The sequence below is a fragment of the Cyclopterus lumpus genome, chromosome 24 (assembly GCF_009769545.1).
Source record: "Cyclopterus lumpus isolate fCycLum1 chromosome 24, fCycLum1.pri, whole genome shotgun sequence".
Classification (NCBI taxonomy): Eukaryota; Metazoa; Chordata; class Actinopteri; order Perciformes; family Cyclopteridae; genus Cyclopterus; species Cyclopterus lumpus.
The window spans coordinates 6,861,863-6,875,777 of NC_046989.1; positions in this window are offsets into that span (position 1 = coordinate 6,861,863).

Here is a 13,915-nt window from a genome sequence, read left to right on the forward strand (position 1 = left end):
CTGACATCCATTCATGCTGATAATTCTGTATTTTCATCTTACTGTCTCTAGCTCTCGCGCGCGCAGCACACACACACACACACACACACACACACACACACACACACACACACACACACACACACACACACACACACACACACACACGATTCCCCTCAGTCAGTCAAGATTCATCCAGCATGTGTCCCTGCTGTAAATATTGACACTGCAAACAGAGCCCCCTCTTGTGCCCCTTAAATGACAGTCAGCCAACCACTCCCTCTTTAATAACACGCACCCCATCGGGCCGATAACCATCTACCTCCAAAAGCAAAACTGGAATAGGCCTTCTTTTTTTTGTGCCTCTTCTTTTCCAACATTGGCTGCATGCTGCATTGTGTGGAATACACCTTTATTATATTTATTTTAAACCTAAAAGAAAGAGGAGGTAAACACATCCTAGTTTACGGGTGTGACAGTACACTGTGTGTGTGTGTGTGTGTAGAAAGTGACAAATGAAACCTGTGGTGTTCATGTGCTATGTCTGTCTCACCTTTCCTGTCTGGCTACTGTGCGTCTGCACTGAAAGGGTTAACCTCTTGCTGGTAGTCAGTCTCCCTGCTCTATTTACATGGTCTTTTTAAAATATATATATATATATATATATATATATATATATATATATATATATATATATATATTTACATCCTTCTTTCTTTCCGTCTTTGAAGAATTTAAGTCAATTGAATGCAATTCATTGCCAAAGGCACTGCAATAACTTTTTCTGGAGCGTGTGTTTCTGTTATTCTGCACCTCCTTCTCCCTAAACACTCTGTCACAGATCAGTCACCATGTTATATGCACAAGCAACACCTAAATAAAAGGTTTTTAATATGAAATTCCGCTCAAAATCAATGATATTCAATGATATTAAAGATGCGCCTACCACACTGTGTGACCCCTTTCCCACTAATTGCACATGTGACTTGGCACGAGGTAATAACGCACGTCGAGATATTATCTTCAAAGCTCCACTTTTAATTAGAGTACTCAAATTACAGTACACACTTCCATCCAGGTAGTGTGCAGCCTGAACTGCAAACTCCCTCAAGCTTCATCGTGCGTTTGTTTGATGATTAATGTTTCTTGTTTTCAGGTCATTCTTGAAAAAGATGAGGTCACACGATCGAATAAAGTTAGTAAATACTATTAAATTGTGTTAGTACAGCCAAACGATGTATAAAAAGTGGAAAAAAAGTATTCCAATAGTATTATAATATTAAACATATTATGTACATTTAATCAAACTTTCATGCTATCTAGGGGAAATTTAAGGCGAATAAAGAAACCACAAAACAATCAATATCTTTCAAATTGAACACATTTTTCAATTTAGAAATATATATAATTTTCTTTACTAAAATGTATTGCAAACTGGACGTTGGCAGGTTTCCGCTCCACTCCATCCCGACATCTGTCTCTGCGCAGCAGGTGGTTTCCAAGCAGCTCGGTGTTGTGGAATGACTAAACACTTAGGGGAAGTAAAGGGTTAATCTGTCATGCAGCATCGAGATCTGTGACATGCAACACACCCACACGGCCACAAACCCTCCGCTAATTATTATGTACAGTGATCAATATCCAGCAGCAAAACCTGTTTGCGCCTCTGTGTAGAGATCTTCCTTTCACAACCCCCATCTCTCCCTCTGCTGAGACACAACCCTCAGGTACTTTAGAAGCACACCTGTTACATTTCACCTGCTCCAATTCTCTGTGTCAGTGTGTGTGCGTGTGTGTGTGTATGTGTGTGTGTGTGTTTACATCTAAGCACAGTCATTCGTTGTTCATATTTTCACTAAGTGGGGGGGGGATTAATGTGTGCGTATATGCGAGCAGGTTTGTTGGCTTCTTTTGGCGATGTACATACTGCCGCTATGTATCAGAACACGTGGGCAGACGAGCGTATTATTATTATGCTTTTAGCATATGAGAAGCACACGATATGCACTGGATTTATTTCAGTCTTTTGACCAATTGACACATGTCTCAACCACAGATTTCCCAAGGGCCAAAGAAACGGTGCAGCAACCGGCAGGGACGTGCTCATTTTCATACACAAGTGCTTTTTTTTAATATCAGATATTTGAATTTTCTTTTTCCTATATTTTGTGTTATTGGGATATATATATATATATATATATATATATATGTGTGTGTATGTACATATTGTAAAGCCCTCTGAGTGCTTTGTAATACAAAATAAACTCAATTGAATTGAATACCCTGTTAGTGACCTTTGACCTTTTACGGTACAACCACACACATCTACACTGGGGCTTGACAACATTGCTTTAACTGATGAACCATATATTCCCTGAAAGAACTATTTCAGTGATTTATTATTCTATAAAATCAAAGCAGTTATTCTGACATTTAGTTCCTGGTATCAAGCTCCAAAGAATTGCTGCATCCCACAGTTCCCATGACGCAACAGAATAGTGAATTCCATTATGAGGGCATCATGTAGGTTATTATTTTGGGGTTTGTCTTTGGAACACTTCCTCCCAGATATTATTTATCTGTATTCACACGCTGAGTAGTACTCCGCTTGTTATTGCATGTAAAGCCCGACCTGTTTGGCCTGTTCCTTTGGCCCAGCATCATAAGTCAAATCATATTGCTATTACAGACACAATGGCTCAGTAATATTGTTGCTGCTGTAAACAAGTCATATAGTGTTGGAATAAACCATCCGTGTCAGTGTTTGTTTCGTCTATATTTTGGGGACGAGTGCGTGATCACATTTTAGAGTCAGGGTTGCGTTGGTACTCTTAAAAAGAGGAACTTTCCTTCTGGAGAAACATAACCTTTGCACCAAAATACCTTTTGTGTTCCTTTGGTTTTGGGGAGAGTTGTGTTCACGTTTGCATCATAGATAAGAATATTCACGTCCAGGATATGGCCTCGACAACAGCAGGAGCAAAGTCTAGTGTCTTTAGTGCTTTTATCATCGTGGAACTGAAAGCAGACGCAGACGTGGAGCCTGTGGAAGGTCCTCTTGAATGATTACCCCAAACAGAGTCAAATTAGCCTCAGTGGCATCCTACGGTCGATTCAAAGAGGCGTTAACTTCGGTTTGGGTTCAACTCTTGGCTCTATTAAAAATGTCTTACTGTAAGTTCTCTTTTTTTTGAATTGCCTATTATTAAAAGTGACTGTATTCTTACATCCGTTTGGTGGTAGGCGTGTATTGTTTCACCTGTGTGTGTGTGTGTGTGTGTGTGTGTGTGTGTGTGTGTGTGTGTGTGTTGTGTGTGTGTGTGTGTGCCATTGTGGCAAATACAATATCATAAAAATGAATGAAATATTTAATCATTAATCATTAATTGTAACGTTTATTTCAGTTAATCTACAAATGTAAATGAAAAGCTAAAATACTGGCTAAATGGTTAAAATAGTTTTCTTAGACTACCGATGATACTGATTGCACTGATTATACTACTTGATAAACAATTTCCAATGGTTAGCTAAAAGTAATGGAACAATTTAATAAGTATTAGCTAAAAGCAACAAATAACAGACCGTTAAAAAATAAATAATGAGTTACAATAGGCTTCTAAAAATAATAAATATGCATATGAAACAGACAAAAGATATTTTGCATTAATATGGTAACTTGATCAAAACAACACAAATCAACAGTATGAATCAAATACTAACAATAACCACTTTTGCATAGTTAAATAACATCTGCGTTAAAAAAAGAAAAAAACATGGTGGATGGTGATGGATACTTGAGACAAATGCACTCATTAAACCTCTTATGAGGTGCTTATGAGCACCATGGTCCATTTAACCACTCCCAGAAATCCATTTTCCAACTGTCCAAACTGTCCAGATCCTCTAATCCCACCTGACCTTTTTTTCTTGGAAGCGATGCGGGAGTCTCCCAGAAGAGGGGAATTCTGAATGAGTTTGCGCTCCAAAGTCACACCCCTACTTTCCCATGCATCTCATTTGACTGGCAAATACACATGCAAATCTGCTGTTCCAGTGAGTTAAAGAGAATACCTACATCCTTCATCTTCTTGCATGCTCCATCTTCTTGCATGCTCCATCTTCTTGCATGCTCCATCTTGCCCCTCCCAGGTCCTAACAAGAGGTGTTTTTGTTCCGTCGACCATACCCAGGCGATGAATAATATATTTTGCATAAAAGATTGGATAAGAGACGGGAATAACGTGAGCCTGTGTGTGAGTATATGTGTTCATGGAGTGGTCCGTGTTGCATCACAAAACAATGAGTGACACACATGTACCTTCCTCTTTCTAGTTGCAAAACAACTCTCTTCTCGTTCTCTCTCCTCTCCTGCATCTGTGGTTGTGGTTGTGTGTGTGTGTGTGTGTGTGTGTGTGTGTGTGTGTGTGTGTGTGTGTGTGTGTGTGCATCTTTCTTCATTCATCTGCAGTCTCTGGTAGTAACAAGCGCTGGTAGTGAAAACGGAGAGGAAGTTGTCACAAAGAGGGGAAGTGTGTAGTAAAAAAGATGTCCGGATATGTCAAGTATTGTTCACCTCATTGAAACAGAATTTCCCCTTTTCTCTTCTGTGCATGTGCCGTGTGTGTGTGTGTGTGTGTGTGTGTGTGTTTATTGCAGACAAAGGGATACACCCTGTGCTCCGCTTCTGATGTGATATACATATTACATAACTGGATATTTTATTTTTGTTCCTCCTGCATCAAACTTCCTCCAGTTAAGTTCTCCACGAGGTGATCATACGAGGAAATATGTTCTTTCAACCAAACTGTTTCCCCCTCAAATCTAAATTAATATAATAATCACTTTTTACTTCCCAACCACACACACTCCCAACATCTTAATCTGACCTTTGCTGACCTACAAAAGTAACTCTTGTAGTTCACAAGAAAGCAGGAACACGGGCTCACGTATGAGAAAATGTTTAATATGTGTCAATTCAATTCAATTCAGTTTATTTTGTATAGCCCAAAATCACGAGAAAGAGAGAGGAGAGGAGAGAAGAGCTCAGTGTATCCTAAAACATCCCCCAGCAGCCTATAAGCCTATAGCAGCATATCTAAGGGCTGGACCAGGTCCAACCTGAGCCAGCCCTAACTATGAGTGTTATTAAAGAGGAAAGTCTTAAGTCTACTCTTAAATGAGGTGACTGTGTCTCCCCGTGGGAGTTAGATGTGTAAATGTGTTTATGTCAACCATTTTGTCGCTTGCATCACCATGCATACTAGTCTTCAAACACCTATGTATGCACACGCGTGTATGTGTGTGTATGTGTGTGTGTGTGTGTGTGTGTGCGTGACCCAGGAAGCGTTGCTGCTTCTCTCTCATACTCTTCCCCCAGCTGATATCACTCACTTCCTGCTGCCTTCTCCTGTCTACTCGCCATGCGTCCGTTCACTCAGACTCAATTCCGGGGCACAATTTGGTTTCCTAGGTGTCAGGACATCAACCCGGTGACATCGACCAGGTGTCAGGCCATCAGCCCGGTGACATCGACCCGGTGACATCGACCAGGTGCCAGGCCATCAACCCGGTGTCAGGACATCAACTTCCTTTTCTACGCTTCATTCTTCCTGCACCTCCTCATCCCAGCTTGCAGGTCCAGGACTTTGGATACTCGGCTTGCTCCTCTGTGGTTGGTTCTCCTGTGTGTGGTTTGCTTAGAAGTGGGTTCAATTGGGTTCAACACTGACTCTTTAAATGAGTCGAGTTTAAAACTTCTTTTGCTCACAGTGTGTGAGGTTAACTCAGAGATCTGTGCTTCAGAAAAGAAGTTCACACCAGAGTTCTTCCTCGTTTTCAAGCAAATCAGGTTTCCGTTTCTCTTTCTGGGAAATGGGGATAGGAGAAGAGGAATGAGGAAGTGAAAAGGAGAGACCGTATCTCCTTTTTCCTTTTTTTTTTTGACGAGCCAACGTCATGTCGTAGATATTTAGATCCTTTCAGATACTGAGATGAAGTGTGCATTTGAACAATGAGAGACAGGTTGTTTTTGCAATTAACTTATCATTATAAAGTCGCAGTAATAAAATATGAACATGACCTTGAAAAATATCATTAATTAGTTTGTTATTCAATTTCTCTTCCATTTCAGCCATTTCTCCATTATTCTGAATTATTCTGAAAATATATTCTATATGCTGCATTAAAAAACAAAAACACTTGGAATAATTTCAGCGCAGTAAACATTTGCTTCTCAATGTTGTTTTCCCTCCTTGAAGATACTTTGGTTTCCTGAAAATCATGTGACTTCAGTCCTCGACTTGAATGATGAATTTGATAAGTGAGAAGTACCTTTCTTTTTAATGTTAATGCTGCTTTCAGAATGCCGAAGGTCATTGTAAGATGCCACTCTATTGATCAAAAAAGGTGATATGGTAAACACACAGCACTTTATTATGAAGGACAATAGGTAGTTAGAATGGTTCAATTCAAATGTGTCGCTTCCGTGGAAATAAAATGAAAAAATAAAATGTGAATCAAACTCTGCTGTGTGAATGAAACGAAAAAATGATTGATGAATTATGGAAATGATGATGAGAAACACAGTGACGCAAGAAAAGAGACCAGAAACGAAAGGTGAGGTTGAAGTACTGCAAAGGTGCTGTGTACAACCAAAACCCCATAATCCGGCTGAGCGAGAGCAGGCGAGTGTTTCCCAACACCTCTGCGAGTCCTGACACGGCGCCTGATTGTGACACCGAGCCCGGGATGGGATCGCCCAACAGGGAGTGAGACCAGACCCGGAAAAACTAGATTCCTTCCTCACTCCCTGCTCACGGGGCAGCATATCTCTCCCAAGAGTTTCCCACGAGAAAAACCTCCGGCGCTTTTTGGGTCCAGGTAGAAAGAAGAAGCGAGAGGGGGGAAAAAAAGGACATGAGAGACAAGGGAGATATATTGATAGATACTACATGGAAGCAGCATGGGAAGACTAGGGGCATGTTTCTGTGTATTACAGGGTGGGTGGGGTGGGGTGAGAGGTGGGAGGTGGGGTTCTGACACTAGACAGACACTCAGAGGGATTAAGTGTGAGCTTCATGAGAAAATACACGAGATAGGCATCAGGCGGCCATCTCTGGTCCTCGAGGTATCCATAACTGTCTGGTGAGTTGTGTTCAGCTCGGAGCCTTAATGCCCAGCGGTGTATTCAAGATGTCACGGTGAGACGCCACTGAGTCAACGCCAGTGGTTAAATACACCCCTGTAGCTGTTTACCATGTGTACAAGACACAGACACATTTTGTTTGTTCAAAAATGCCCGGGTGTGGTTCGATCTCCTGGCAATGGCATATCACGTGACGTATTAAAGTACCTGGAATTGCCGGTGATGTGACTTTTTTTTCTTTTTTACGTCTGCCGTCTTTTTCCATTCTTCCTCCCAACGCCTCCCATCCATCCTTTTGTTGTCTCTGTTGGGAGGATGAAGTCATAGCCGGCAAACCTGTTCGTTGTCTTCATTTAGCAGCTGGATCTGGAGAGATCTCTTTTCATTTTGCCAACTCTTCCTGCTCTTTTATGGAATATTAAATGATATTACTCACGGTGAGAACCAGAAGTCGTTCATTACACCTAACGTCCCTGTATTTACTGTGTATGTCACGATTTGTCTGTTGAAGTACCTGCTCAGTCAAAAAGCCCTCAAACCAGGTTACTAACTGTGCTTGACCCCGACCTTTGACCTCCATGGGGAGGGAGCAACTGAAACAAGAACAACCGAAAGAGCATTTACTCTTATGTATTTAACCTTTTTAACACGTGTCATACTTTGCAATTCGATTTCCCTAGATGTATCTTATAAAAAATAAAAAATTAATTAAAGTGACATTGTTGCAGTGGTAGAACAAAGTACTCCAGTAAAAGTATAATTACGATAATCTAAAAGTAAAAGTGATCTTTTACGAAAGTAAAATTATTAATACTACAAAATAAAAAAGTCAGTAACAAGTAAAGGTCTCAAATCCAGGTTTTTCAAGTAAAAGTATATAAGTATTAGGAGCACAATGTACTTTAAGTGTAAGGAAAAGTGCTGTACTCATTACAGTACTCAAGTAATGTAGATTTATAATAACGTATATATAACGTAATTGTAGGTTCACTACTAAGGTAAATGTGCGTAATTACTGTCACTGATTAATCCTGATACATTTTCCATCATTGCGCTAACTCACTATTTGCATCTAATTTGCATAGTTTTGCATTCCACCGTGTTGCTTGCCAAGTTACCCATTCAGCTGTATAGTTTTCAAATATCTTGCTTTTTCCACCCGTGCCTGTAGGTCTACATGATGATACCGAGTAAATCTCAACCTGAGATTAGTATCTGGTACCCTCTCCTCTCTCAGACCGAGTCTCGGCCGCGGGCTCTCTGCGGACCCGAAAGGATCTGAGGGTTTTGTCTTTTTTGCTGCTTCATCTCTTGTGCAAGCAAGAGAAGCCTTTTAGGTGTTTGCACAGCTACATCCTGTTCCAGAGAATCCCCCCCCCTCCTAACCCCCCTCCCACACACATACACACATCTACCCTTACCACAACATGTAACTCCCCATAATGGCGAAGACAAAAACAAACCCTTGCACAGTGCTTCTGATTCGCTACAAGGGCCAGATGGACGCTGTCAGGGGGCTCCTTCACTTTACCCTCCGATTAACCAGAAAACAGGCTAATTTGATTTGTGCTGTAGTTAATTATTTGCTTCTTATACATTCTCTGTCGATTTGAAGCAGCCTGTGCTCGGTGTGACTGTAGGAGGAACGCAAATATCGCGAGGAGTCAAGTGGTCAATGTCAATTTTTGCAAAAAACTCCCTAATGTTTTTTCCGTCTACTGCCTGGGACCTGCAACAGGCAATAAACATGTGTCGTCATATAAAAACAATCATTTGAAGCATCATGCAAATGCGTCAATTCCTCACATATAACTCTTTGAAGTGTGTACAGTAATACTCATCTAGCGCTCCTCCATAACTGTATATAACTGTAACACTTATTTACATACAGTATGTAGCAATGAAAGAGCCGAAGAATCACGCATACAGTATGGAAGGCAGCAGAAATCTCTTCCAACTGGTGAACTGGTCTGACTTGCGCTCTTTTAATTACATAATGTTGTTGCGCTCTTCTTCTGCATTGGTTTAGTAGCAACCGACTACAATACAGCATACTTTAAGTGGGTCAGGCAATAACCTCCGGGTCTGAAGAGTTGAAGCCAATGCAGAAGTGTCTTGAACTTGCATTCTTTCTAATGGCCAGCAGGGGGCGACTCTTCCATCCATCCATCCATTACCACCCGCTTATCCGGGGTCGGGTCGCGGTGGCAGCAGGTTCAGCAGGCCGACCCGGGCTTCCCTCTCACCCGCAGCACTTTCCAGCTCATTCTGGGGGATCCCGAGGCGTTCCAAGGCCAGCCGGGAGATATAATCCCTCCAGCGTGTCCTCGGTCTTCCCCGGGGCCTCTTACCAGTTGGACGTGCCCGGAAAACCTCTAATGGGAGGCGTCCAGGAGGCATCCTAACTAGATGCCCGAACCACCTCAGCTGACTCCTTTCGACACGAAGGAGCAGCGACTCGACTCCAAGCTCCCCCCTGATGTCCGAGCTCCTTACCCTATCTCTAAGGCTGAGCCCGGCCACCCTACGGAGGAAGCTCATTTCGGCCGCTTGTATCCGAGATCTCGTTCTTTCGGTCACGACCCAGAGTTCGTGACCATAGGTGAGGGTTGGAACGTAGACCGACCAGTAAATGGAGAGCTTTGCCTTCCGGCTCAGCTCCCTCTTCACTAAGACGGACCGGTACAGCGCCTGTTTTACTGCTGCAGCCGCACCGATCCGCCTATCGATCTCCCGCTCCACCTTACCCTCACTCGTGAACAAGACCCCGAGATACTTGAACTCCTTCGCTTGGGGTAGGCAGTTTGTCCCCACCTGGAGGGAGCAATCCGCCGGTTTCCGGCAGAGCACCATGGCCTCAGATTTGGAGGTGCTAACTCTCATCCCTGCCGCTTCGCACTCGGCTGAAAAACGCCCCAGTGAATGCTGGAGGTCACGGTCCGAGGAGGCAAACAGGACCACATCATCCGCAAACAGCAGAGAGGCGATCCCGAGACTCCCGAACCGGATCCTCTCCGCCCCCTGGCTGCGCCTAGATATCCTGTCCATGAAGGTCACGAACAGGACCGGTGATAAAGGGCAGCCCTGGCGGAGGCCAACACCCACCGGGAACATGTCTGACTTACTACCGAGGAGACGAACACAGCTCCTACTGCAGGCGTACAGAGACCGGATGGCCCGTGCCAACGGGTCCGGCACCCCATACCCCCGCAGCACCCCCCACAAAAACCCCAGAGGGACCCGGTCGAAAGCCTTCTCCAGGTCTACAAAGCACATGTAAACTGGTTGGGCAAACTCCCAGGACCCCTCCAGTAATCTTGCGAGGGTAAAGAGCTGGTCCACTGTTCCACGACCGGGACGGAATCCGCACTGTTCGTCCTGAATCTGAGGTTCGACAAGCGGTCGGAGCCTCCTCTCCAGCACCCTGGCATAAGCTTTTCCCGGGAGGCTGAGCAGTGTGATACCACGATAGTTTCGAGCACACTCTCCCGGTCTCCCTTCTTGAAGATGGGAACCACCACCCCGGTCTGCCAGTCCAATGGGCACTGTTCCCGACCCCCATGCGACACTGAAAAGGCGTGTCAACCAAGACAGCCCAACAATGTCCAGCGCTTTCAGCATCTCAGGGCGGATCTCATCCACCTCTGGCGCCGTTGCCACTAAGGAGCTTTTTGACTACCTTAGCGACCTCTGCCAGGGATATGGGTGAATCCACCCCAAAGTCTTCCGGCGCTGCCCCTTCTCCGGGGGACATGTTGGCCGGGTTTAGGAGTTCCTCAAAGTGCTCTTTCCACCGCCCGACGATGTCCCCAGTCCGGGTCAGCAGTTCCCCCCCACTGCTGAGAACAGCCTGGGGTAGACCCTGCTTTCCCTTCCTGAGCCGTCGGATGGTTTGCCAGAACTTCCTTGAGGCCAACCGAAAGTCCTTCTCCATGGCCTCCCCGAACTCCTCCCATGCCCGAGTTTACCCTCCGCGACCATCGTCGCTGCAGCCCTTTTGGCCCGCCGGTACCCGTCAGCTGCTCAGGAGACCCCTAGGGCCAGCCAGGCCCGAAAGGCCTCCTTCTTCAGTTTGACGGCTACCCTCACCCCCGGTGTCCACCACCGGGTTCTAGGGTTGCCGCCACGAGAGGCACCGATGACCCTCCGGCCACAGCCCCGATCAGCCGCGTCCACAATAGAGGCTTTGAACAAGGTCCACTCGGATTCCATGTCCCCAGCCTCCCTCGGGATTTGTGAGAAGTTCTTCCGGAGGTGGGAGTTGAAGACCTCCCGGACAGGATCCTCTGCCAGGACGTTCCCAGTTCACACCTCACTACACGTTTGGGCTTGCCAGGTCTCTCTAGCCGAGTCCCCCGCCATCTGATCCAACTCACCACCAGGTGGTGATCAGTTGACAGCTCTGCTCCTCTCTTCACCCGAGTGTCCAAGACATACGGCCGCAGATCAGATGCTACGATTACAAAGTCGATCATTGATCTCCGGCCTAAGGTGTTCTGGTACCAGGTACACTTATGAGGCCACCTTATGTTCGAACATGGTGTTCGTTATGGACAAACTGTGGCTAGCACAGAAGTCCAACAACAAAACACCATTCGGGTTCAGATCGGCAAGCCGTTCCTCCCAATCACGCCCCGCCAGGTTTCTCTGTCATTGCCCACGTGAGCGTTGAAGTCTCCCAGGAGAACTATGGAGTCGGCAGGCGGCGCCCTTTCCAGGACCCCTCCCACCGACTCCAAGAAGGCCGGATACTCCGAAATGCTGTTCGGTGCATAAGCACAAACAACAGTCAGAGCATTACTCCCCGCAACCCGTAGGCGCAGGGAGGCGACCCTCTCGTTCCCCGGGGAAAACTCCAACACAGCGGCGCTCAGCCGGGGGCTCGTGAGTATCCCCACTCCCGCCCGGCGCCTCTCACCCTGGTCAACTCCAGAAAAGGACAAAGTCCAACCCTTCTCCAGGAGCTTGGTTCCAGAGCCCATGCTGTGCGTGGAGGTGAGCCCAACTATATCTAGCTGGTACCGCTCCACCTCCTGCACCAGCTCCGGCTCTTTCCCCGCTAGTGAGGTGACGTTCCACGTCCCTAGAGCTAGTCTATGCTGCCGGCGATCGGCCCGCCAGGTCTCCCGCCTGGCCCGCCGCCCGGTCCTACATAGCACCCGACCCCGATAATTCTCCCTGCGGGTGGTGGGTCCACAGGGTGACTGCTGCTCCATGTTGTTCTTTCGGGCTGAGCCCGACCGGGCCCCATGGGCGAAAGCCCGGCCACCAGACGCTCGCCGACGAGCTCCCCTCCTGGGTCTGGCTCCGGGAGGGTGCCCCGGTTTCCCTTGTCCGGGCAAGGTGGCTACAATCCGTGGCCACCTTGCCCGGACAAGTGGACTCTTGTGGTTGCAAAAACAAGTCAGATTGTATTGAAGTCTATGAGAAAATAACTCTACTTCTCACTTGATTTATTACATCAGTAAACATGGTAAACATTAGTTTATGGTTTTAATATGTAGTTTCAAGTCTTCTTCAATATGGCATGATGTTGATTTAGTCAATTATGGTCCAGTTTAGAGAGAAAGGAAGGCTGAACTTCAGAGTACAAGGAAGACTGGAGAATTAGCCCCACCAGCTGTTTATATTAATGACAAACCCCCTAATATTTGAATAATAGTGGGTGTAAATACACATTACAGTATTTTGACTTTTTTTTTTGCCAGAACGTTTTTCAGGAAACTTGGTTGAAACCTGCACTAAATTTGAATGGAAAATAGATTTGTGATATTGCTACTGTTGAACTCACCACTGTATGTCTAAGGCATGATTATTTCACAGATAGATGAAGCCAGCAAAGTAACATGTTCCTTGTGTTAAATTGATAAAAGCAATAAATAAAAAGAAGAATGCAGGATTGTATTTTCAAAGTAAAAGGTTGAGGTGTTTAACGCGGTTTGAAGATGATAAAGGTACGAAACACTTCTATCTAAAGGAAAGAAGTTTATGCTCACAAGGAAATATACGGCGCGGCAGGCACATGGCAGCACCATTCAAGGATGAAGGGCTATTTGTCACAATTATATCTGCAACAATAACTCCCTCGTGAGACAACCCTATCGTGTTTCTGATGAGGCGCTGCACTACGCTAAGTGCTGGTTCAACGTGTGTGTGTTGTGTGTGTTGTGTGTCACAGGGCCAGTTCAAACTTGTCCAGGACTCACAGAAAATACGACAACGTCGAATGTGTTTGTGTGTATTACAGAGAAACAGATAGAGAGCAGGAGGTACTCATCCATCTTAATGAGCACCTAATCGTACTAACTGTTCTTTTAGTTTGATTCATTGTGTTTTGCCTTTATGTTTATGTGTTTATGTGTCCACCTAGGCCTCCCTCCTTTGGTGCCTGTTAGGCCTGCATAACCACTGATGGCCAACCAGCTAACAGTCCCATCAATCACACCTTGTGATTATTTTGGCAAATAGTGTAAGCCCTACACCAGTGTTCAGCTTCACAACTTGCACACGCACACACACACACACATCCTGTACTTACTGAGGTGTGTGGAGAATAGCATCACAAGGGGCCCTTTTGCTGTAAAACACGCACACACTCTTTTTTACAAAACGCATCTCCAAGTGCCCGACGCAACATGCCCACACACTTTTTGTATGTGCCCTGTGTCTGTGTGTGTGGGTGTGTGTGTTTGTGTGAGTGTGAGTTATCAAGGCCTTGTGTTTCCTGTTTTGCAATCCTCCCATAAAAAAACGTCCGACTGGCTGATTCAGGAACAGCCGGTTTTCTCTGCC